At 42.4% G+C, this 26,108-nt stretch overlaps 1 protein-coding gene across 1 annotated transcript in view; it reads right to left on the reverse strand.

Annotated features, from left to right (window-relative positions):
- Nucleotides 1-4,492, reverse strand: part of fam222aa (family with sequence similarity 222 member Aa) — an 82,212-nt gene extending 77,720 nt beyond the window's left edge. The window contains exon 1 of the mRNA XM_064937777.1: nt 3,577-4,492. The gene's annotated coding sequence lies outside the window, so the exon portion shown is untranslated. The remainder of the gene's footprint in view (nt 1-3,576) is intronic.
- Between the last annotated feature and the right edge of the window lie 21,616 nt (nt 4,493-26,108).

A 26,108-nucleotide genomic window follows, 5' to 3' on the forward strand; every position in this document is an offset into this window, starting at 1 on the left:
GCGTTTGTAGAAACGTTACAGACTGTCTCCTGACAAATATTTTGCAACATTGTTCCAATATTCAAATTCAATCTCCACTGTCCTACTGAGAATGTAGCGTCAGGACAAGACTGTCATCTTTTCTCAGCTAGTCGAAATTATGAATCAGCATAATTCGGAAAGTATTCAGACTTTCCAAATTTTGTTACTTACGGACTTATAGTTTTTAAATATTTTTTTTAATCCTCCTTAATCTATCCACAATACCCCCTAATGACAAAGCAAAAACAGGTTTAGACATTTTTGCTAAAGTATTAGCAATAACACGGAAATATCACATTTACTTAAGTATTCAGATCATTTACTCAGTACTTTGAAGCACCTTTGGCAAGGACTACAGCCTCGAGCCTTCTTGGGTATGAAACTACAAGCTTGGTACACCTGTATTAGGAGAGTTTCTCACATCCCTCTCTGTCGATCCAGTCAAGCTGTTAGGTTGGACGGGGAGTGTTGCTGTACAGCTATTTTCAGGTCTCTCCAGAGATGTTTGATCGGATTCAAGTCCGGGCTCTGGCAGGGCCACTCAAGGACATTCAGAGAGTTGTCCCAAAACTACTCATGCATTGTCTTGGCTGTGGGTCATTTTCCTGTTGAAAGGTGAACCTCCGCCCCAGTCTGTGGTCCTGAGCACTCTGGAGCAGGTTTTCGTCAAGGATCTCTCTCTGTACCTTGCTCTGTTCATCTTTCCCTTGATCCTGACTAGTCTCCCAATCCCTACCACCACCATAATTCAATGGTGCCAGGTTTCCTCCAGACGTGACGCTTGACATTCTGGCCAATCAGTTCGAATCAAATTTGTCACATACACGTTAGCATATTTTATTGCGGGTGAGGCGAAATACTTGTGTTTCTAGCTCCATCAGTGCAGGGATATCTAACAATACATACAACCTAAAATTAAATGAACGGAATTAAGATAGATAAGATAGATAGATAGATAGATAGATAGATTGCGATGAGCGATGTTGGAGTGGCATTGACTAAATCTAATTGTCACATGAGCTCAGTAATATATATAAATAACTAACACACCTGTTCTGAAAGGCCCCAGTGTCTGCAGCACCACTAAACAAGGCATAGCACCAAGCAAGTAGCACCATGAAGGACAATGAGCTCTCCAAACAGGTGGGCCAAAGTTGTAGAGAAGTACAGATCAGGGTTGGTTTATAAAAAAAATATCTGAAGCTTTGAACATCCCACAGACCACCATTAAATCCACTATTTTAAAAAATGGAAAGAATATGGCACCACAACAAACCTGCCAAGAGTGGGCCGCCCACCAAAACCCACAGACCAGGCAAGGAGGGCATTAATCAGAGAAGCAAGAAAGAGACCTAAGATAACCCTGAAGGAGCTGTAAAGCTCCACAGCGAAGATTGGAGAATCTGTCTATAGGGCCACTTTAAGCCGTACACGTCCAGAGAGTTGGGCTTTACGGAAGAGTGGCCAGAAAAAAAGACGTTGCTTAAAGAAAAAAAATAAGCAAACACATTTTGTTTGCCAAACATGCTCCCCGAACATATGGAAGAAGGTACTTTGGTCAGATGAGACTAAAATTGAGCTTTTTGGCCATCAAGAAAAACCCTGTCTGGCACAAACCCAACACCTCTCATCACCCCGAGATTATCATCCCCACAGTGAAGCATGGTGGTGGCAGTATCATGCTCTGGGGGTGTTTTTCCCCATCGGCAGGGACTGGGAAATGGGTCAGAATTGAAGGAATGATGTATGCGATAAATACAGGGAAATCGGTTTCAGTCTCCCAGAGCTTTGAGACTGGGACAGGGGTTCACCTTCCAGCAGGACAATGATCATAAGCATAATGCTAAAGCAACACTTGAGTAGTTTAGGGGGAAACATTTAACTGTCTTGGAATAGCCCAGTCAAAGCCCAGACCTCAATTCAATTGAGAATCTGTGGTATGACTTAAATATTGCTGTACACCAGCGGAACCCATCCAAATTGATGGAGCAGTTTTGCCTTGAAGAATGGGCAAAAATCTCAGTGGCTAGATGTGCCAAGTTTATATAGACATACCCCACAAGACTTGCAGCTGTAATTGCTGCAAAAGGTGTCTCTACAAAGTATTGACTTTCGGGAGGGGATTTGGGGGGGGGTGAATAGCTATGCACACTCAAGTTCTGTTTTTTAGTCTCATTTCTTTCACAAGAAGAAATATTTGACATCGTCAAAGTGGTAAGCATGCTGTGTGAATCAAATTATACATCCCCCAAAAAACATTTTTTATTCCAGGTTGTAAGGCAACAAAATAGGAAAAATGCCAAGGGGTGAACACTTCTGCAAGCCACTGTAAGAGGTCGCAATTTTTCTCAACTTGCCTACCTGGTTAAATAAAGGTGAAATAAAAAAAAATAAAAAAAGAGCGTTGCCATTTAGAAAGGAGGACTGGCTCGCATCCATAGATGCAAAAAAAAATGGGTCCATCTCAAACAACCCAGCTAACTGATAGAATGAATGGCCAGCAGGCTTGGCTAGCATCTATAGATGTATCGGGGACTAGGCCTTTATTTTTGTTGAGGGATGAAATAGTATCCTATGAATACATTAATCAAAATGTATTTAATACTTTGGCAAACCTACTCGGCTCCGCCTCAAAACCTATGACCGCAGCACAGCTGTTTATTTATTTTTTAATCATCATTAACAACTGCTTTAATCTGAAACATTCGGACGATTTCCCCATTTAGATTAGAGAGTCAAACTGCGGATTTAGTCTTGGAAACTGTTCTTCGGCACATGTACTCTGGCATAGTTTCTACTTCATATCTACATCGAATGGAACAGTGGTAGGCCTACCGGTAACACTAGGCATAGGCTACAAGGACCAGCTGAAAAAGTTCTGAGGAATTAATCACTGGTGATGCTCTTTCATTTGAGGAAGAGAACATCGGAGAACTCTGATCAACATCAGTGTATGACATTAACTATTTACAGAAACGCAGCGCCAGTTACACTTATGGGGAAATCATTAATTTCCTTTGAAACTATATTTACCCACGGCTGATTAAAAATTATATGACGCATGGAGGCATACAGAAAGGAATTTCACACCCTAATTCTGAGCCTACTGTGCCAGTGCCTTGCATAGCCCACTTCCCGGCAATATACTTAATTGCTCCCAATCCTTGAAATACCAAATACTACACATCAAAGCAGATCCTAAAGCCATTCCGTAACTGACATCGATTTTACAACGCTTCCTTTATTGTAGGTTAGACTATGCATGAACACAAAGGTTTTCTAGCCTATCCTATCCCAGAATCCTATCAACAGCTGTGCACCATAGACCGAGCATTTTACATCCTCATTCTATTTTCTTTCAACACTAGCCATCAATTGTTATACACTGTGCTGTCCTTCACTCCATCAATTATGATATGCGGACATGTCGCCAAATGACCCAAACTGCCACTAGGCTGCAACAAAATCCCAAATTTACGCAAGCGATGAATTTATTACTAGGCCGATATCGTTTTGGCAGGTGAAGATTTAGTTAGAAAAGGGAAACATATTTACCATAAATTGTTTCGTATTGCAGACTAGAATCCCATGCAGGTTAACTGGCGCTGAGCAGTCTGCTTCAGAGCGTTGCCGTCCAGAGAGTAATCAAAAACGTTTTCATCCCACTCTCCAAAACCACAAAACCACTCGTCGTTGATCAGCAATACAGTTTATTCTGCCCTTTTCAGTGCCATGAACATTCAGAGAGTGAATCGGATTCCAAACCGGAAAACCAAATAGTTAAGATAATTGCTCTTTCTGTCAAGGAACAATATTGTAACTGATACGTTTCGTTTCCTGGACTGGACGAAGGTGTATTAAAATAACAGTTCGGCAAATCCAGGAGCGTTGCGTGTCAATCTCTCCAGTTAAACGGTGGTTTCACCTAACGCATAGCATAGTCAACCTTTCGCCCTCCGAAACAAAGTAGCCTGTCAAAATTATCCGCTTTCGTGTTCTTTCTTCTCCTCGTTTCCTGGATAATATCTCCAAAAAGCCTTGTCACAAAACAGAATTGTCAATCCAAAAGAATTGATATAGTTTAGGCTATAGGCAAAGTGTTCCCCTATTTAGTCTAATCGATCTGGATTTGTCAAGTAGACAAAATGTTTCAACGTAGTCTATGGCACCGAGTAACCGGACAGATTCCAAAGCTTGGCTTTGAAACAAATGCAGTTGTTGGAAATAAATGAATAGGCGCAATTAAATCCTGGCGATGAAGCTCTTTTCGTCTTAAACACTTTCTCTGCCTATCAGAAACCTCTGTCCTCCCGGTTACAGACTCGGATTTCCAATTGAGGTGACAAAACAAGCTCTAAACATTCCTCTGCGTTGTTCATTTCTTTCATCTAAATACCAAGCGATATCGATATTGTTAGTTTGGCAGCTCACTGCGCTTCGAGATGCGGTCCTCTCCGTATGCCGAGCTGCCCAAACTGACAATAACCGGAACGATGCAGACTCTCCCAGCTCTTCAGACCGCCCACCAACCAATCATTGCACTGAGGGAATTGAAACGTTTGCACGGGTTAGCCTATCATTGGTAATTGAGGATTGTTACCACGGTGACGCTGTCAGCGTCTTTATTGAAACCACGTTGTTTATTCGCGGAAAATCTATCCAATTTAATGAAATTAGTAGACTAGTTGCCTAGAATGCAGAGATTCAGTCTCGGCGCCTCGACTGCACATTGTAAATAAGAAACGTGAATCCGTTTATTAGAGGCCCTATAATACACGGAATACAAGGACTGACCATTCTCTCTTCATTATAGGCATAATAAAGCCCTGATAAGGGTCTCCTAATTTACGAAGGAGAAGCCATATAATAGTAAATGTAGGTATATCGTGTGCTTTAAACTCTTATTACATTTAGCCTATATATGTAACAGACTGTCTCATGGTTTTCACAATTTTTCAAACAAATGCTAGAGCCTGCTGCTGTGAGCACTAAATAGGCACAGCCTGGCAACATGGGAGAGAGCAACCCAACCCAGAATTAAAAACCGTCTGTTAACCTTTCCCATTTAAAAAAAAATACTTTAATTAAGACATATTATTACATGTAGCATCCACAATAAATATGTAAATTAAATAACTTACTCTGTCCACTTGAATTTGAACCTAACATCTTCTAGTCTATCCATCATTGGAATTCTGCTTGCAAAAATGCATTCCACACTTAGGAAACTATCACAATGAATACAGGGAGCAGCTACATGGAGTTTGCGGTGAGTGACGTAAAGGCATCTCCACAAGCACTCTGTCCAACCCGGCAGCCTGGCACACACATACAGACCCTGCTGGAACACACAAAAGCAGTACAAGGCAATCACATCATGGCCTCTCATAATAAGCTGATGCTGGGAAGTGGGTGATGCAGCCCTCAGCTTATGCCAGTGCCGATAAGAGTCTGAAAGTATTACCTCGCTGTGGCAGCCCGCTCTTCCAGAAATCCATCCTGAGCCAGGTCATCAATTCTGCCCTATCTGATTGCTCACCAATCCCCCTCTTGCACTGGCAGTTCCATGCTATGTTACTGGCTGTCCTGGCCCTTCCCTTGAAAATACTCTGTATGACTTGCACTTTCATGCTAGTCTCAGTGGGCTAAAAAAAATTCACATCTCTTTGGAGAATACATACAGTATGTGGTCTTTTATGTGGTCCGAGACACTGGAGACTACTCTCTGGGTATCATCCTCTAGGTAGTTAGTCACTGCTCACTGGGCACAGATGCCAGTTCAACATCTAGTTTAGATTTATATTTGGTTGAGTTGTCAACTAACGTTAACTTGAAGTGAAATCAACAACAAAAAATGCACCACGTCATTGGGTTTTGGTTAAAAGTAGGGTGGAAAAAGTTGATTACTTTTTGCAAATCCAATCAGTTTTCCACATTGATTCAACATCATAACATGGACTTTTTGGGGGGGTTGAAATGATGTGGAAAAAACGTTGATTCAACCAGTTTTTGCCCAGCGGGTGGGCTCTAATTGTTCCCCCCTTCTAGTCACCCTCCAGTTGTCATGCGCTTTCTTTATTGAAGGATCTGTCTGGTGGATGAGAAACAATGCTATCTCGACGAACAGTGTACATTGAATGCAGCCAGTCAATCAACTCAATATCTTAGAAATGGAAAAATACTCAAGCAGAGCACTGTTGTGCCCGAGCGGGGCATGCAAGCAAGCTATTTGATTAGCTGATAAGCAGATGACTCAACTGTTAATTCACAACAAATATTCAAAGCATGTTTACTCAGTTTTATTAGAGTACGCCCAATACGCCAAAGAATGGACACAACTGAGTTGTGAAAACACTTAGCTGTTCCAATCCCCCAAGGTACCATGAGGGCACATACATACAAATAATGGATTATTTATACAGGGGACAAGCACAATATCACAGTGGATCATTTTCTGTGCAGCTATATTAAATATAGGTTTCAAAATAATATGTCTGAGCTTGTGCATCAGCTGGAAATGATTCCCAATGATACTGTATCTGTGCCATTAAGGCCTGATGATAGGCCTAGCAGATCCCACTGAACATTTCCCTGCCAAGAGACCTGGAAGTAAAACTCCCCCCATGCAATGCACTGGTAACGGTTGTTTTCTCCCGAACTGATCCGAAATGGCCTGTTACAGCTACAGCTATTTTCCTATTAGAGTTTTTTTGGGTGGCCATTTGGCCAATATTGGATAAGCCACTGCTGTAAATCTAGGGAGGTGGCTGTTGTTTCCCATTTTTGTATCAAGATTAGTCTCATTGAAATATAAGAGAGACATTATTTCACAAGAGCAAACTTCTATCTTTGACTCGGCAATTGTATATCAGCTTTGCAATAACATTAGTGAGAGTAAATCTAACCTCCAAAGACATCAAGTCCCAGTTCCTTTTTTGTCATGGGGCACCTCATAAATAGTGTTTGTCTAAGCTTTGGCAGGGATTTGCTGTCTGTTACTCAGATACAAGCCTTGCCCTGTTACAATTTGCTCCCCAGGCAAAGTCAACTGGGGTTTAATTGAGTGAAATTCAAGTCTTCTCAAACACCAAAGTAACAGAAAATGTTTTTATGGCAGCAGAGGCATGGAAAAAAAGAGATAGCATTGATTTATCTGCCATTGATTTGCGCGGGGATTGCTGCATTGTGGCCCACTGGTGAAACACACACTGTCTGCCAAATGATGGGATGAATCTGAAAAGGTGTCAAGTGGTTAGAGGACACAGGGGTGGATGATGAGGAGGGGAAGGGGGTGGAGGTGGGGTGGTGACAGGGAAAGGACGGTAGACAGGGGTGGGGGGCAAAGGCAAAAAAGTGTCAGATTGAAAAAGATGGTGTGGATGGATAAGGCTGGATCCCACTGGGCAAAAACTGGTTGAATCAACGTTTTTCCCATGTAATTTCAACAACAAAAAATTTAATGTGATGATGTTTAATCACAGTGGAAAGTTGATTGGATTTGCAAAAAGTCATCAACGTAAGGGAATTTTGTATTTTTAACCTAAATCCTATGACATGGTGTCATTTTTGTTGTTTTTATGTTGAATTCACATTAGTTGACAAGTCAACCAAATGTAAATCAAAACTAGATGATGAAATAAAGTCTGTGCCCAGTGGGATGAGGTAGGCTATAGACGACTTGTGAGCTTCAAAAACTGGTGAAGGACAGATTCTGGAAACAGTGATGCATTTAGGTGTCCAGACCATGTGTGACATGGCTAGGGGTGCTCAGGGTAAATCAACTACCGATTCCCTGGAAACCAAGAACACATAACTAAGTACTGATGGAAAGTACTGATGGAAATTACTGTAGTACTGATGAAAAGTACACACCATAATATGGCATTATCCAGGATGCAGGTGTGGTACAGTATTAGTGTACACACATTTACACTGAGTGAACAAAACATTAAAGACACCTGCTCTTTCCATGACATAGACTGACCAGGTGAATCCAGGTGAAAGCTATACTCCCTTATTGATGTCACTTGTTAAATCCATTTCATTCAGTGTAGATGAAGGGGCGGAGACATGTTAACAAAGGATTGTAAAGTCTTGAGACAATGGATTGTGCATTTGTGCCATTCAGAGGGTGAATGGGCAAGACAAAAAATTTAAGTACCTTTGAAAGGGGTATGGTAGTAGCTGCTCGGCGCACCAGTTTGTGCCAAGAACTGCAACGCTCCTGGGATTTGTCACTAATAATGTTCACATATTTTTGCTTTACTCATCTCATATGTATATACTGTATTCTATTCTATTGTATTTTAGTTTATGGCACTCCGACATTGCTGATCCTAATATTTATATATTCCTTAATTCCATTCTTTTACTTTTAGGTTGTGTGTAATGTGTGCATTGTTGTGAATTGTTAGATATTACTGCAATGTTGGAGCTAGAAACACATGCATTTCGCTACACCCGCAATAACATCTGCTAAACATGTGTATGTGACAAATACATTTTTTGATTTGATTTTGATTTGATTTACACCCTCAACAATTTACCGTGTGTATCAAGAATGGTCCACAACCCAAAGGACATCCAGCCAACTTGACACAACTTTGGGAAGCATTGGGGTGTGGGGGGAGGCAGGTAGCCTAGTGGTTAGAGCGTTGGACTAGTAACCGAAAGGTTGCAAGATCGAAGATCCCCAAGCTGACAAGGTAAAAATCTGCCCCTGAACAAGGCAGTTAACCCACTGTTCCTAGGCTGTCATTGAAAATAAGAAGGTGTTCTTAACTGACTTGCCTATTTAAATAAAGGTAAAATTAAAAAATTGGAGTCAATATGGGCCAGCATCCTTGCGGAACGAATTGAGGGCAAAATGCAAGGGGCAACTCAATATTAGGAAGGTGTTTTGTACACTCAGTGTATATTTTTTAATAGATTTGGCTTACTGTAGGTTTAGATCACAAAATATGTAAAGTTTCAAGGGTCGATCATCAACAGATTCTCAAATAGAATGACATTTTGTAAGATATTCAACTTCAAATGTCATGCCTAATTGTTCATGAAGTTTTTGACTGACATTCCAGCGCTCTGTATTCCAGCGCTCTGTCTTTCAACTCATTCCCATGCATATAAAGGAATACATACGTAGCTGTATGCATTGTGTGAATGACTTTATTTGAGATGTAATATTCATGACACAAAGTTGACATGTATTTGTCTGGTATCCAAAGTGATTTTCCTGTGACTTGACTTGTAAACCAGCAGCACACCAAAGAGGAGTAGGAAGGTCAGACCGAGTGTGACTCCTCTCGCCTGAGGTGTGAAAGGTCATACGGCCTTTCTACACTTGTAAAACAGGAGCTGGGCTTTCATCTTTGTCACGGCATAACCACATGGGATGTCATATTCAGTACTAAATCACTGAGAAAAATCACTGAGCAGGTTTCCTGCTTTTACACGTGAATACAACGCAACGGGATGCATCAGTTGTATGTGATATGGTTATGTACAGTATATTTACACTGCACTGTACATGCATTAGGTAAACTACTTTATGACACAATTCAGGAAGCTATGTCATCATCTCAAATGTTTCGAGGTTGGAGTGGAGTAGACTTGTCCTGGGTATTTTACACATAGAAGTGTGAAGGGACTTAGGGTCAAAAGCGACAACAGTTGTTTTGGACGGTCTTGCCAACCTTCACAGCAAACTCTGTTTGTTCACTGTGAAAGCCGTGGTAGCCTCGCTAACCCTCCCCTCTTAGACAAGGCCGTTGTTCCCCAATACCTCAGTGTGACAGGTAAGAGGGCTGTCTATCACACCCAGCATACTCATACAGAAGCCTGGTAAAACCTTGTCACCAATTACTGCTGTTACTCTTGCTGTCTTCCCCAAATAACACACTAATGGTAGGATATGCTAGAACACAGAAGCCCAAAGTAGATGTAATATGAATGTAATAAACAGAATAGAATGTTGAGAATTCATTACCAGTTATTTATTATTATTAATAGTGAGTTTCTTTATAGGTGTTTTATTCAGTAGCGCTGTTGTTAGCGTTTCTAACTACATTGGTGATTTATGGAGGAGTTTTTGTAGTTACACCTGGAGATTCGGCTGGAGACACCCTCCTTCCTTCTGTCTCCCCTCCATCTCTGTCAGTCAGGCTCCAGTGGACAGAAGGACCATCATCCTTTGCTTCGCGCAACGCTCGGCTCTGCCCAATTTTGCACCTCCGTTCGCAAGTGATAGAGTACTATCAGTTCTGACAGCCCCCCAGAGCCATTGGGATTTGAGTGCTCCCTCTTTTCACCCACTGCCCCCCCACCCCACCCCACCCCTCTCTCTCTTCTGTTTGTCTGTCTCTAAAAAAAGGACAGGGTCTGGAGATGATAGGCGGAACAAAAGCTGTCAGAGAAAGACAGAGGAGCGAGGGAGAGAGAGATCTGCAGGGGATGTGGAGGACAATGGGCTACTTTGTCCCTGGTTTCATGATTGGCCTGTGTTTAATTTCAACCAGACAGCTAATCACATTCGAGACAACCTCTCGCTCTCTCTCTCTAGAACACTACAACACACCCTTCACCATGAAAGTCAAATTAATACTTTCTCCTCGGTCTCCTTCCTCACAAAGGGTCCTAGTTCAGAGTGGAACGACTGACTATGAGGGTTAGACTCCCGTCCATACTTCTAAATATCTGCCGAGTAGTGTATTATCCTTTCGGTTGGACGACATCACTTGCAGGAATTGTCCTCCTAAAGCATCATCACTGGGTGTCAAACATTTTCAGTAGGGAACATTGTATGATGATGATGATGATGATGGAGACATTGTTGCATGCTCATTCCAATCTCTGAAATGATGCCCCTAATGTCACTGTTACAGTATATCGATTCTTCAGCCTTTTTCCATGATGCCGAATGAAGCCAGAAGACTGACTAGGATGACATCTGTGGTTCCTTTGGTATCCTAGCTGATGCTCAGTGCTACATCTACGGAATGCTCACAAACTCCCTGTATATAGCCATGTTACTTGTACTCCTTATTCACTGTGTATTTATTCATCATGTCACTATTTATATCTTTTTTATTTTACTTTTTATCTTTAACTCTGCATTGCTGGAAAAGGACCTGCAAGTAAGACTTTCTGTAACGCTCATCGTCAAAAGGAAGAGTGGACCAAAGCACAGCGTGGAAAGTGTTCATGATCTTTATTGTCAAGAATCACTCAAACAAAAATAACGAATACAAAAACGAAAGCGAACAGTTCCGTCAGGCACTGATACTAAATGGAAAACAACACCCCACAAAACCCAAACGGAAAATGACAACTTATATTTGATCCCCAATCAGAGACAACGATAGACAGCTGCCTCTGATTGGGAACCACACTAGGCAAAAACAACAAAGAAATAGACAAAAAATGCCCACCCCAAATCACACCCTGACCTAACCAAATAGAGAAATAAAACGGCTCTCTAAGATCAGGGTGTGACACTTTCCCTGTTAGTCTACATCTGTTGTCTACGAAGCATGTGACAAGCAAAAATAGATTTGAATATATTTTTTTACATCATTGTGTTCATTAAGGTGCACAACAGACACCTTTTTATCACTTGGCAACGAGAAAATGAACATTTCTAATTGGACAAGTCCCAGGTAGTCCCTCTAACAATACAGGGCGAGACCAAGATGCAGACACAGGAGGCAGATGGTTTGAGTCTCTGATATTTATTATAAACAAGGGGCAGGCAAAAGATCATAAGCCAGGTCAGAGTCCAGGAGGTACAGAGCGGCAGGCAGGCTCGAGTCCAGGGCAGGCAAAGGTCAGAACCGGGAAGACTAGAAAAAGAGATTTGGGAAAAACCAGGAGCACAGAAAAACACGCTGGTTGACTTAACAAAACAAGACGAACTGGCAACAGACAAACAGAGAAAACAGGTATAAATTCACAGGGGATAATGGGGAAGATGGACAACACCTGGAGGGGGGGGGTGGAGACAAGCACAGAGACAGGTGAAACAGATCAGGTTGTGACACCATCCCTGTTTTAGTTGTTTTTCTTCCATTTGGTGCCCAATGAACAGCACTGGTAGCTGGGCAAAAACACTGTGGATCAGCGGGAAATGAAGTACACAAAGTATAAATGAGGACAGAGAGAGGGGGCTAAAATCAGGGTCCTGCGGGTGGAGAGTAGAAGAGCCAGAGCAGAAAAGAAACATGCAATCACTACACAAGGGGGGACCCAGTTCAAACAAGCAACATGCAATTAGAAAGGGTTACAGGATGGAGGTCTGTACAATTAAATAGTCCATTTCCCATTTCACAGGATATAATTGACTCCCAGAGTGATTGTGTGCTATTCAGCTGATGTTGCTCTAAAAAAGAGACAAAATTAAGCTTTTTGGATAACGGAGAGCCAGGTGCTCATTTTCATTCCATCATATCCCACTGTCGAGAAACAGCTGTAAACCTCTGTTACGTGGTGAGCTTGGTCATGCTAATTAGGACACACCGTATGAATATTTAAATGGATATTTTGAAATGGAAAATGAAAGTTCAGGTAGTCCTTCCCTGTTTCAGTCTGCTTTCTTCTGTTTGGTGCCTAATGAACACGACTGTATTCTTCCGTTTTAGTGCCTAATGAACACGACCCTGGAGTTCAGAAGTTAATTGGCCTCTTTTCTCTCTGAAAAGAATGAGGGGTGTTTCCCTCGCTTTTCTTTCTCCCTAAAACTGGAACTATGTTGCTCTGTGTAATATCCACACGCTCACAATCTTTACCATAATTGCCCCTCTTTCCCTTTATTTTCCTGCTCTTCTTTCCAATCTTTTAAACCTTTGACATTTTCTGCCATTCTTTTTTCTATTTTTCTCAGCACTGTATATTCAGTATACATCCTTACATCTTAAGCATTTTACTTCCCTCTTAACTAAAATCAAAGTTTATTGGTTGTGTACACAGTTTTTCATTTTCTTTTTTTCAGACATGTCAGAATGAGCATTATCAGAATGAGCAATGTCAGAGTCCAGAATAAAAAAAAAAATATATATATATAATATATATATATATAAAAAATATATATATACATATACACACCTACTCATTCAAGGGTTTTCCTTTCTTTTTTTTAGTGAAGACATCAAAACTATGAAATAACACGTGGAATCATGTAGTAACCAAAAAAGTGTTAAACAAATCAAAATATATTTTATATTTGAGATTCTTCAAAGTAGCTACTCTTTGCCTTGATGACAGCTTTGCAAACTCTTGGCATTCTCTCAACCAGCGTCATGAGGTAGTCATCTGGAATGCATTTCAATTAACAGGTGTGCCTTGTTAAAAGTTAATTTGTGGAATTTCTTTATTTCTTAATGAGTTTGAGCCAATCAGTGGTGTTGTGACAAGGTAGGGGTGGTATACAGAAGATAGCCCTATTTGGTAAAAGACCAAGTCCATATTATGGCAAGAACAGCTCAAATAAACAAAGCAAAACGACAGTCAAATATTACTATACGAACTTTGAAAGTTTCTTAAAGTGCAGTTGCAAAACCCATCAAGCACTATGATAAAACTGGCTCTCATGAGGCCCACCACAGGAAAGGGAGACTCAGAGTTACCTCTGCTGCAGAGGATAAGTTCATTAGAGTTACCAGCCTCAGAAATTGCATCCAAAATAAATGCCTCACAGAGTTCAAGTAACCGACACATCTCAACATCAACTGTTCAGAGGAGACTGCATGAATCAGGCCTTCATTGTCGAGTTTCTGCAAAGAAACCACTACTTAAGGACAAAAATAAAAAGAAGAGACTTGCTTGTGCCAAAAAACACGAGCAATGGACATTAGACCGGTGGACATCTATCCTTTGGTCCGGAGTCCAAAATGGAGATTTTTGGTTCCAACCGCCGTGTCTTTGTGAGATGCAGAGTAGGTGAACGGATTATCTCCGCATGTGTGGTTCCCACCATGAAGCATGGAGGGGGAGGTGTGATGGTGTGAGGGTGCTTTGCTGGTGACACTGTCAGTGATTTATTTTGAATTCAAGGCACACTTAACCAGCATGGCTAACCAGCACAGCATTCTGCTGCGATATACCATCCCATCTCGTTTGAGCTTAGTGTGACTATAATTTGTTTTTCAACAGGACACTGATTCCATATGTGTTATTTCATCATTTTGATGTTTTCACTATAATTCTACAATGTAGAAAATAGTAAAAATAAAGATAAACCTTGAATGAGTAGGTGTGTCCAAACTTTTGAGTGGTACTGTATGTGAAGGGTGTATATAGACAGCAGTGGAGGATCCTCAGAGGAGGAAGGGGAGACTATCCTCCACAGTGAATTTCACGAAAATAAAATTGTAAAACATTAAAAAAGATATCCTTCTTTAATATAAAACTATAGTAAATATATTCACTTCACCAAATAATTGATTGTGCAATGAAGGTCTACAGTAGCCTCAATATCACTCTGTAGGGTAGCACCATGGTGTAGCCGGAGGACAGCTAGCTTCCATCCTCCCCTGGGTACATTGACTTCAATAAAAAAAACTAGGAGTCTCATGGTTCTCACTCCCTTCCGTAGACTTACACATTAATTATGACAACTTCCGGAGGACATCCTCCAACCTATCAGAGCTCTTTCAGCATGAACTGACATGTTGTCCACCCAATCAAAGGATCAGAGAATTAATCTAGTACTGAAAGCATACGCTACAGCTAGCTAGCACTGCAGTGCATAAAATGTGGTGAGTAGATGAGAGAGCGAGAAAGACAGTAGTTGAACAGTTTTGAACAAATTCATTTCTTCCAATATAAAGTAGAAGCAAGAGAGAGTTTGACTTACTTAGCTAGCAAATGCAGCTAACTAACATACTAGTTAACTACTAGTTTAACTAGTTAACTTACTAGTTTAACACCCTGCTCAAACAGTGGGCTGCTATGTTAGCTAGCCGGCTATGACTATCCAACACAACACAGGAACTCTTCCAAGTCAAGGTAAGCTTTTGGTTTGACGGATGTATTTTTGCCACTGGGGCCAGCCGGTGTACGTGCTAAACTGCTTACTGACTGTACACTAACGTTACTGCATGATTGTAGTGGGTTTATTTTAACGCACTAGTTCTATTATCTATGTTGACTGTGATGTTACTTTAGCTGATATAGTGACAACGATGTAGCCTGTGTGTAATGGTTATGATAAGGTTTGGCTTGTAAAGTTTGTTTTGCCTACAGCTGATGTGTTGTGCATTGAAGTCCACAAGCAAAGGGAAAAGGTGAGAGGAGGAGAGCGCATAGATGCGAGAAGCAATACAACGTGGCTGCTATGAAAGTGAACTGTATTTACGCATGATCAGAGGTGTGTTCATTCTGTTGATTCTGTTGAAAAATGTTTCTTAAACGGAAGCAAATAGAACAAAACAGGGATAGCCATACCTGAATTTGTCTAATAGAAACTCTTGTTTGCAACTGTTGGTCTAATGATTGCACCCTAGATCAGCTAGATGCAGGCAAGAGTGTGCAAGGCGGTATTGAATGTGTCACTGTCTGTCCATGTGTCACTGTCTGTCACCTAAAAATTGTCTCTCGACCTGTGTGCACCTATATTGTAAACTTTTCTTCATAGGGTAGGTTGTAGCAACCTCATGATGGGTATGGAAAAAATTGCAGTATCATGTAGTAGCCTAAACCTATCGCTGTTACATTGAACTGGGTGAATGGAATATGAATGACAGTCATCCAATATATTGTAATAGAAATAAGGCCATGCTCATGAATATTGTTTTTGTTAAGACCTGTTACGAATCCCTTTTGGCCCGACAGTCTAGGGGGGATGGTAATGAGACTCGTAACATAACTCATGCAAATTATTATTGTGACAAAGGAAAAGTGTGAACGAAATAAGCACGACAACTGAAATCGACCGTCAAACTCTAGGTTTATTTATAAACACACGGTAATGGGGGGAGCAGGAAAAGGGGCTGAGCTGGACCCAAGGAAAGAAACAATAAGTATTCAAAAACACCCCTAAGCTAGACTAGCCTACTTTAACAACAGCTAACTAACTAACCAAAAATACAGTGGGTGGTCCGCCCAGTTCTAACTAGTGTATTTAACAAAGTTCACCTACGGGTAGTGTATGCCCATGGGCGACTTGTCTTGGTTTCCCCCTTTTCCACCAGCAATCAAACACAAACACCATAACCAAAAACAATACTCACAGGTGATGACAAAGTGCTATGAGGTGCTTAAACAAAAGAGAGGTTACGACACAAAGCGAGAGTGAAACACAGAGACCTACAGACATGGCATTTACAGAGAGATTGAGCTGAGCTGAGCTCTAGAACAAACAAATGATGGGGTTTTTAAACCATGGGGAAAGAACTGTGATAGGTTTAGGAAATATGAGGAGGTGTGTCTTCTGATTGATGATTGATTGGGGAGTGATGATTTTCACCTGTGAGGGGAGAAGGAGAGAAAAGAAACACACACACAGGATACACACACACACACAGGATAACTGTATCCGTAACAAGACCTTAAACGGCACCAATTGCCACTGGCTTGGGTATGGACAGTATATGAAAAGGTGTGTACAGGAGTAGCTACAGTGCCTTGCGAAAGTTTTCGTCCCCCTTGAACTTTGCAACCTTTTGCCACATTTCAGGCTTCAAACATAAAGATATAAAACTGTATTTTTTTGTGAAGAATCAACAACAAAGTGGGACACAATCATGAAGTGGAACAACATTTATTGGATATTTCAAACTTTTTTAACAAATCAAAAACTGAAAAATTGGGCATGCAAAATTATTCAGCCCCCTTAAGTTAATACTTTGTAGCGCCACCTTTTGCTGCAATTACAGCTGTAAGTCGCTTGGGATATTTGTCTCTATCAGTTTTGCACATCGAGAGACTGAATTTTTTTCCCATTCCTCCTTGCAAAACAGCTCGAGCTCAGTGAGGTTTGATGGAGAGCATTTGTGAACAGCAGTTTTCAGTTCTTTCCACAGATTCTCGATTGGATTCAGGTCTGGACTTTGACTTGGCCATTCTAACACCTGGATATGTTTATTTTTGAACCATTCCATTGTAGATTTTGCTTTATGTTTTGGATCATTGTCTTGTTGGAAGACAAATCTCCGTCCCAGTCTCAGGTCTTTTGCAGACTCCATCAGGGTTTCTTCCAGAATGGTCCTGTATTTGGCTCCATCCATCTTCCCATCAATTTTAACCGTCTTCCCTGTCCCTGCTGAAGAAAAGCAGGCCCAAACCATGATGCTGCCACCACCATGTTTGACAGTGGGGATGGTGTGGTCAGGGTGATGAGCTGTGTTGCTTTTACGCCAAACATAACGTTTTGCATTGTTGCCAAAAAGTTCAATTTTGGTTTCATCTGACCAGAGCACCTTCTTCCACATGTTTGGTGTGTCTCCCAGGTGGCTTGTGGCAAACTTTAAACAACACTTTTTATGGATATCTTTAAGAAATGGCTTTCTTCTTGCCACTCTTCCATAAAGGCCAGATTTGTGCAATGTGCGACTGATTGTTGTCCTATGGACAAAGTCTCCCACCTCAGCTGTAGATCTCTGCAGTTCATCCAGAGTGATCATGGGCCTCTTGGCTGCATCTCTGATCAGTCTTCTCCTTGTATGAGCTGAAAGTTTAGAGGGACGGCCAGGTCTTGGTAGATTTGCAGTGGTCTGATACTCCTTCCATTTCAATATTATCTTTAATATTATTGGGGTGGCAGGGTAGCCTAGTGGTTAGAGTGTTGGACTAGTAACTGGAAGGTTGCGAGTTCAAACCCCCGAGCTGACAAGGTACAAATCTGTCGTTCTGTCCCTGAACAGGCAGTTAACCCACTGTTCCCATGCCGTCATTGAAAATAAGAATTTGTTCTTAACTGACTTGCCTGGTTAAATAAAGGTAAAACATAAAAAATAATCGCTTGCACAGTGCTCCTTGGGATGTTTAAAGCTTGGGATCTTTTTGTATCCAAATCCGGCTTTAAACTTCTTCACAACAGTATCTCGGACCTGCCTGGTGTGTTCCTTGTTCTTCATGATGCTCTCTGCGCTTTTAATAGACCTCTGAGACTATCACAGTGCAGGTGCATTTATACGGAGACTTGATTACACACAGGTGGATTGTATTTATCATCATTAGTCATTTAGGTCAACATTGGATCATTCAGAGATCCTCACTGAACTTCTGGAGAGAGTTTGCTGCACTGAAAGTAAAGGGGCTGAATAATTTTGCACGCCCAATTTTTCAGTTTTTGATTGGTTAAAAAAGTTTGAAATATCCAATAAATGTCGTTCCACTTCATGATTGTGTACCACTTGTTGTTGATTCTTCACAAAAAAATACAGTTTTATATCTTTGTTTGAAGCCTGAAATGTGGCAAAAGGTTGCAAAGTTCAAGGGGGCCGAATACTTTCGCAAGGCACTGTATATAGGATGAGCAATGATTAAAATAGTATGTACATAGGAAGTGAGTAAAACAGTATGTAAACATTTTTAAAGTGACCAGTGTTCAATGACTCTATGTACATAGGTTAGCAGTCACTAAGGTGCGGAGTAGAGAAACGGGTGTTAGCCGGCTAGTGACAGTGTCTAAGGTTCAGGGCAGGGTACTGTGTGGAGGCCGGCTAGTGATGGCTGTTCAACAGTCTGATGGCCTGGAGATTGAAGCTGTTTATCAGTCTCTCGATCCCAGCTTTGATGCACCTATACTGTCTCCGCTTTCTAGTTGGTAGTGGGGTGAACGTGGCTTGGGTGGCTGAGGTCCTTGAAGATCTTCTTGGCCTGCATGTGACACAAGGTGCTGTAGATGTCCTGGAGGGCAGGCAGTGTGCCCCCAATGATGCGTTGGGCTGACCGCAACACCCTCTGGACAGCCCTGGAGTTTCGGGCAGTGCAGTTTCCATACCAGGCGGTGATACAGCCTGAGAGAATGCTCTCGATGGTGCATCTGTAGAAATTTGTGAGGGTCTTAGGGGCCAAGCCGAATTCCTGCAGAGGAACTTGAAGCTTTTGACCCTCTCCACTGCAGTCCTGTCGATGTGGATGATGGTGAGCTCTCTCTGCTATCTCATGTGGTCCACGGTCGGCTCCTTTATTTTGTTGAGGGAAAGGTTATTTTCCTGGCACCACTCCGCCAGGGCTCTCACCTTCTCCCTGTAGGCTGTCTCCTTGTTTTTGGTAATCAGGTCTACCACGGTTGTGTCGTCAGCAAACTTGATGTTTGAGTCTGAGATATGATTGGCCACGCAGTTATGGGTGAACAGGGAGTACAGGAGGGCGTTGAACACACACCCCTGTGGGGCCCCTGTGCTGAGGATCAGCATGGCAGAGGTGTTGTTGCCGACCTTCACCACCTGCAGTCAGCCCATCAGGAAGTTTAGGACCCAGTTTCACAGGGGGGATTCAAACTCAGATGGATGCCCAGGTGGGATAGGACAGTATGCAGTGCATTGGAGATTGCGTCATCTGTGGATCTGTTGGGGCAGTATTGCAAATTGTAGTGGGTCTACGGTGTCGGGTAAGTGGAGATGATATGATCCTTAACTACCCTCTCAGAGCACTTTATGATGACAGAAGTTAGAGCAACGGAGTGATAGTCATTTAGTTAATTTACCTTTGCTTTCTTGTGTACATGAACAATGGTGGACATCTTGATGCAAGTGGGGACAGCAGACTGGCATAGGGAGGGATTGAACATGTCCATACACCCTCCGGACAGCTGGTCTGCACATGCTCTAAGGATGCGGCTTGGAATACCGTTTGGGCCAGCAGCCTTGTGAGGTTTAACACGCTTTAATGTCTTACTCATGTCTGCCAACGTGATTGGAAGCACACAGTCCTCGTGAGCGGTGGGGGACCACGTCTGTGTTGTTATCCTCAAAGCAGGTGATGGTGTTTAGCTTGTTTGTGAACGGGGCATCGGTGTCCACGACACATGGCTGGCTATCCCTTTATGATCTGTGATTGTCTGGAGTCCCTACCACATGCACCTCATGTCTGAGTCGTTGAATTTCGACTCCACTTTGTCCTTGTACTGTCATTTTGCCTCTTTGATTGGCTTACGGAGGTAGCCAATAGCTGGTCTGTGTGTACACATCCATATTCCTAGTCACCTTGCTGGGGTGTGGTGGTTTGTGCTTTCAGTTTCATCCTCTAACCACTGATGAACCCAGTCACCCGAGTCAGTGTATTCTCAGAGGCAACCCAGAACATTTCCCAGTGCAGGTGATCAAAACAGTCTTGAAGAATAGATTCAGATTGGTCAGACCAACGTTGAACAGACCTTACCACAGGTGCTTTCTGTTTACATTTCTGCCTATAGCGGGGAGGAGTAGGATGGAGGTGTGGTCTGATTTGCTGAAGGGAGGACTTGTAGCCACCCTGGAAGGGAGAGCGACAATGGTCAAGCGTGTTCTCGCCACACATAACACAGGAGAAGTGTTGACAGAATTTCGGGAGTGTTTTACTCAGATTTCCTTTATTAAAGTCCCCAGATTAATGTGGCCTCAGAATATGCGGTTTCCAGTTTTTACAATGTCTAGTGTAGTTCCTTGAGAGCTGTCGGGGTGTCGGCTTTGGGGGGGGGGATATACACTGCAGTGAAAATGACCAAATAAAATTAACTCGGGAGGTTATTCGGTCGGCATTTGATGGTGTAGTATTCTAAATCGAGAGAACAAGAGGACTGGAGTTCCTGTACGTTACCACAATAGCACCATGAGTTGTTAATCATGAGACATACCCTTCCACCTCTGTTCTTTTTCTGTGCTCATGATGAACTGAGAACCACGCTGGCGGTATGAATGGGGACAATATTTCCGGAGAGAGCCATGTATCCGAAAACAGAATACTTTACAGTCCCTTGTCTCTCTGAAAGGAGATCCTCACCCTGAGCTCGTCTACTTTGTTGTCCAGGGACTGAACGTTATATACTCGGAAGCGGTGGATGGTTTGCTCGACACCTGAGCCAGACTAGGACCCCTCTTCTACGTCTACGTTTTGGTGTAGCACCCAGGATGAATGGGGAAGCCTCCGGGAGGCCAAAACAAAGGATCCAGGTCAGGGAAGTCATATTTCTGGTCTAATTGTTGGTGAGTGACTGCCAATCGAATGTCCAAAAGTTATTTTCGGCTGTAGGTAATAATACAAAAAGCATTCTGAATGAAATATTGAAAAATATATACTGCAAAGATGGCTAGGAGCTTGAAACCGGGCGACTGTGTCTGTCGGTGCCATCTTGTCTTTTGTCTCTGACCCCAAAATATCACTCTTTTCCTGGTGAATTATTATCCTGTCTTCTACGAGACCCTGCCAATCTATTAATCTATCTTGCCATTTGACTGTCTTTTTTTTTCTTCCCCCTGGCTCTGTTAAAGGTTGGCTGCCTCCTCTCTCTCTCTCTCTAGCGCTTTCTCTCTCCATCTGTCAGTCAGTCTTTGTGTGCAAATCCCACTTCTTTCTCTCGCAGACTGCATTATTCAATTTCGACGCCACTTGTTTCACAGCTGGCAGGAGAGGGACGGAATATGCATTCTCCTCTGTGTAGACCATGGTGCTAATCATCCACAACCCCCCCCCCCCCCCTATTTCTATTTCACATCCATTTCTCTTCCTCACCATTAGTGCCTGTGATGAGGACAAATCCTCACTTGAACATTTGAACATTGCCCCATATTTACAGTTGACTTTTGAATCGCTTTGGACTATTTTCACAACTCTTAGTACAAATCTCCGAAATGGTCACACTTGTAATGCAGCCAGTCTTTCATTCGAAACCTGTCAATGTGCATTCATTTGGATTATAAACATCACTCACCACACAACCATTGATACAAAAAATATACATTTGTTGTGAAATGTATTGAGAACATAGGTTTAAATTAATCACCAAAACACAACATGATATCTTTTCAATTTAGTCATTTTAACTAGTTAATCCAATAGCAAACAATGCAAGATATGTGTGGCAAGCTCATGGGGATGGCGATCGTACACCTTCCTACTCTATGATGAAAAGAATATCCTCAATAGGGTTGAGGAAAGGAGTCTATGGGAGCAGGTATTGGGTCACAAATCGTGGATGGGCCTGAAACCATGCCTGCTACTCTCTGTTATTAACTATGTATAGTCACTTGAATTACTCTACCTACATGTACATATTACCTCAATTACATTGACACCGGTGCCCGGTATTTTCTTAAAACTGCATTGTTGAGGGCTTGTAAGTAAACATTTGATTTGATTTGAACCACCTCTGCATGGGGGGACCTGACATAGTCCTACATAACGACACAGGTTACCCCTTCACCTTGACAGGCCTGCTCAACTTCATTGAGAAGCACAATGAGGTGTGCAGCGTTGTAGGTTCCAAGTAATGGCCTACTTTCTACCACACATCTTCAGAGATAGCTGCGCACATGGAGATGTTTCCCCCACGCTGTCCAAGCACTTGGACAGTCACCCGTTAGCCAATGAGGTTCCGCCCACAGCGTTGAGTTTTGGCCAGGTTGAAGCCTGGGTCATCAACAAATATATACTTGCGATGGTTCGCAGCAGCATCAAGCATCATCACCCTCTAAAAATATATTTTGGTTAGTTAAAAAAAAAAAAATCTTTATACTTTTTAACCTTTTTTTCTCCCCAATTGGTACTTACAGTCTTGTCCCATTGTTGCAACTCCCGTACGGACTCGGGAGAGGAAAAAGGTGGAGTGCCGTACGTCCTCCGAAACACGACCCTGCCAAGCCACACAGCTCACTTACATTTACATTACATTTAAGTCATTTAGCAGACGCTCTTATCCAGAGCGACCCTGAAGCCAGCCGCACGAATGTGTCAGAGGAAACACCGTACAACTGGCGATCAAAGTCAGCATGCATGCAGCCGGCCATCCACCAGGAGTCGCTAGAGCATGATGGGACAAGGACATCCCGGCCGGCCCAACTCTCCCGTAACCCATACGACGCTGGGCAAATTGTGTGCCTGTCTGGGATCGAACTCGGGTCTGTAGTGACACCTCTAGAACTGTGATGCAGTGCCTTAGACCTTTGCGTCACTCGGGAGGCCTGATAGTTAGTGATTTTTACAGTAGTGTCTAGTAACTGAGTGTTTGTATCTGAATTGGTTTTGGCTGAAGAGGTAATTGTAGGCTAAATTAGACTAAATTAGCACTAAATTAGATAATGAGCTACACCTGTTTAAATGTTTGTCGTCGAGTACCAGTGTGGGAGAGAGGTAAGCAAGGATAGACCACTGAAGATGATTATTTTAATCTTAATCTTTTAGTCTTTGTTTTTACCATTTTAACTCTTTGCTATTTTGAAGCCTGTTTTTGTGTTTGTATATTTATTGGAAATAAATCTCCAAATTTAGAAGAAACTGTTCCATTTATTTTAGTAAACCCTTTTTTATGTGAAGGGCATCTGCCGGCCCTCTCACAGCGTCACATATGTGTGAAGACGAATTGAGGTGTTGCAACCTCCTGGGGAAGCTCAGTGTTTCACACCTGGAAATCAATTTGTCGAGACGAGCGTTTCCATGAAAGGCGCTATTATGATTCACTAATACCCCCGGTGCAGGGGTCGTGGGGTCTGCGCCCGCTCCATACCTCCTCTTAATTGGGTTCTTCGGAAAAGTGTGACTCACCTTACAGAACACAGAGGTTAGTTACGTTTCCATTGCGATGCCATAATGTTGCAAGAGAATATGCAAATAGCCTTGACTCAAAGATATATATTTTTTATTCACTTGGACATGGTGATTTACTGCATGAAGGTGAATATATCACATTGTATGGAAATCTTTGGTTGCGGCTCACTGAAGCCAACAGGATTGGATTGTCACAGGATTGAAATATTTATGAGTGCATCCAAGGGGCAACATGATTCTCCATTTTGATGTATTTTTAAATTGAATGAATCTATAGTGACAGAAGATACTTTTATTAAATATACTCAACCTGAGTTGACCTGTTGGTCTGGTTCTCTAAGTGGAACATTGTACCAAAATACAAACTGTCTATTAAATGCAGTTCCCATAGAGATATGGACCCAATTTCATTTGAAATGTCACCAAAGGACCAACATCCTTTTGTCAGTGTCATACACTTGTCCTCTATTCTCTGGGTTCTGACAAATGTGGCCCCTGGGGCCTGTCTCCTTCCCCATGCCATGGGCTTCAGCTTCTCTAGTAACACCTCTTCTCCAACTGCAAATGGAGGCAATCTGTTGCCTGGGCAACACACTTCCCTCCTGGCTTCTGCCATGCAAATCCATCTGAAGAAAGGACACCGAGTCAAGGAAGCCAATACAGCCACTGTGCACTGTCTTGTGAGAGGGACAGTTTAAAAATATATATATTACAGAAGGACTCTTGACAATAGATGCCTTGGGTCTGTATCCTGTTTTTATCCCTCCCCACCTCTCCCCATAGGTGGTCAATTGAGTAAAGGAATACTTTTTTTACCACAACTCAATTACTTCCTCTTTTAGACTCACACTCTCATACAGGAACAAAGTTTACCTCTTGAAACATTTCCGCAGCCTAAAAATGTACTGTACTTTTATCTTAAATTTCAAACGGAATTGAAATAAAAAAGCCTATAAAGCTCCAAATAATAAATAAAAAAAGAGACTAACCTGTGTCAAATGAAATGTCGGAGTGCTTCCTGTGTACCCAGAGGACCCTAACGTGGGCATTTTCTCCTCTCTGGCCTAATGCACTCTCTCACCTAATGGAAGGGAAGCAGAACAGATGGGACACAAATTGCACTTTCATACACCTTGAGGTTCAAGGCAATTTCCCCTCTTCCCCTGTGAAGTTCTCGGATTGCCTCTCCAGCCCTTTGAGCTGTGCACTCTTCAAAAGGGGTTTGGTTTGTTCTCTGCCCAAGCATACGTGCACACACACGCCTCCACCAAAGTACTCGTTCACACCCGACATTAGTTTTTACAGTCACTGTCCATTTGGCGTGACCACACAACAATGTGTCCATGATTGTATAGTTGGGTGTTGGTGCTAAGCGCACCTCGCCACTCTAAAGTGACCAATCCCATACATGTTGGCGTCCCAATAGCACTGCTTTTGTATGACACTCGGACAGATTATTACAGCTAGGAAAGGCCGATGTGTTTTTAAGGGGGAACAGCATTGGAGGTATAATTAAATGGAGGAGATTTGTTTCCTTTGATGCCGCCACTCGTCGTCTATGGTTCAATGGTCCAGGTGCTGGAGGAGCAGAGTGGAGGGAGCTGCGGAGGTAATGAAAGACCTCCAGCAACATTGTTTACTGCTCCATTAACAAACAAACATCGGGGCTCATTTGACTAAAAACTGCTGACAGAGAAGGCAGTGATTAATTGCTATGGCAACCGCCACTGGTTAATAAAGTGCTGGATGCTTTAGGGAAGGGAAAATAAAACATTTTTTGAAAGGGGATGAGTTTGTGCGAGTGTGTGCGTGTGCAGGTGAGTGTTTGGGAGGGCGATTTAAAAACGGGGGGGGGGGGAGTGCTCTGTTTTATTTGTGCCCTTTGTCCGATGAAGGGAGGAGTAGGCCTGCTCTGCATACCAATCGGAGGGTTAACTGTGCAACGCAAATTACAACCAATTGTGGCGGTAGTTAGCAATTAGTGGATTAAATGTAATGAGTATGTCGTTGCCACGACAACGTCGTTTTAGATGATACTTGTCAAAATGAAGAGCACTTGAGAAAAGAGAGACGCTTCAGCTGTTGCAGCCTACATCCATTAGATGTGGGTTTTGCGTCATGTCCATAATCATCAGTTAGGTGATCAGTTAGGTGATGAACATGATTTGTTTTCTAGTTGTAAAGGCTAGTGGGCGGCATGAAATCAGCCATAAGGCAAAGATCCTTCATTGCTAAGATAATTTTATTAAGTACAGCAGATCCTGGTTGCCATCAGAATAGTTTTGATGGCCATGGTCTGTGGTAGGATTACAACTTGATATACGTGTGTGTGTGTGTGTGTGTGTGTGTGTGTGTGTGTGTGTGTGTGTGTGTGTGTGTGTGTGTGTGTGTGTATATATACACACACAGAG

Source organism: Oncorhynchus masou, chromosome 25 (assembly GCF_036934945.1).
Source record: "Oncorhynchus masou masou isolate Uvic2021 chromosome 25, UVic_Omas_1.1, whole genome shotgun sequence".
NCBI classification, from domain to species: domain Eukaryota; kingdom Metazoa; phylum Chordata; class Actinopteri; order Salmoniformes; family Salmonidae; genus Oncorhynchus; species Oncorhynchus masou.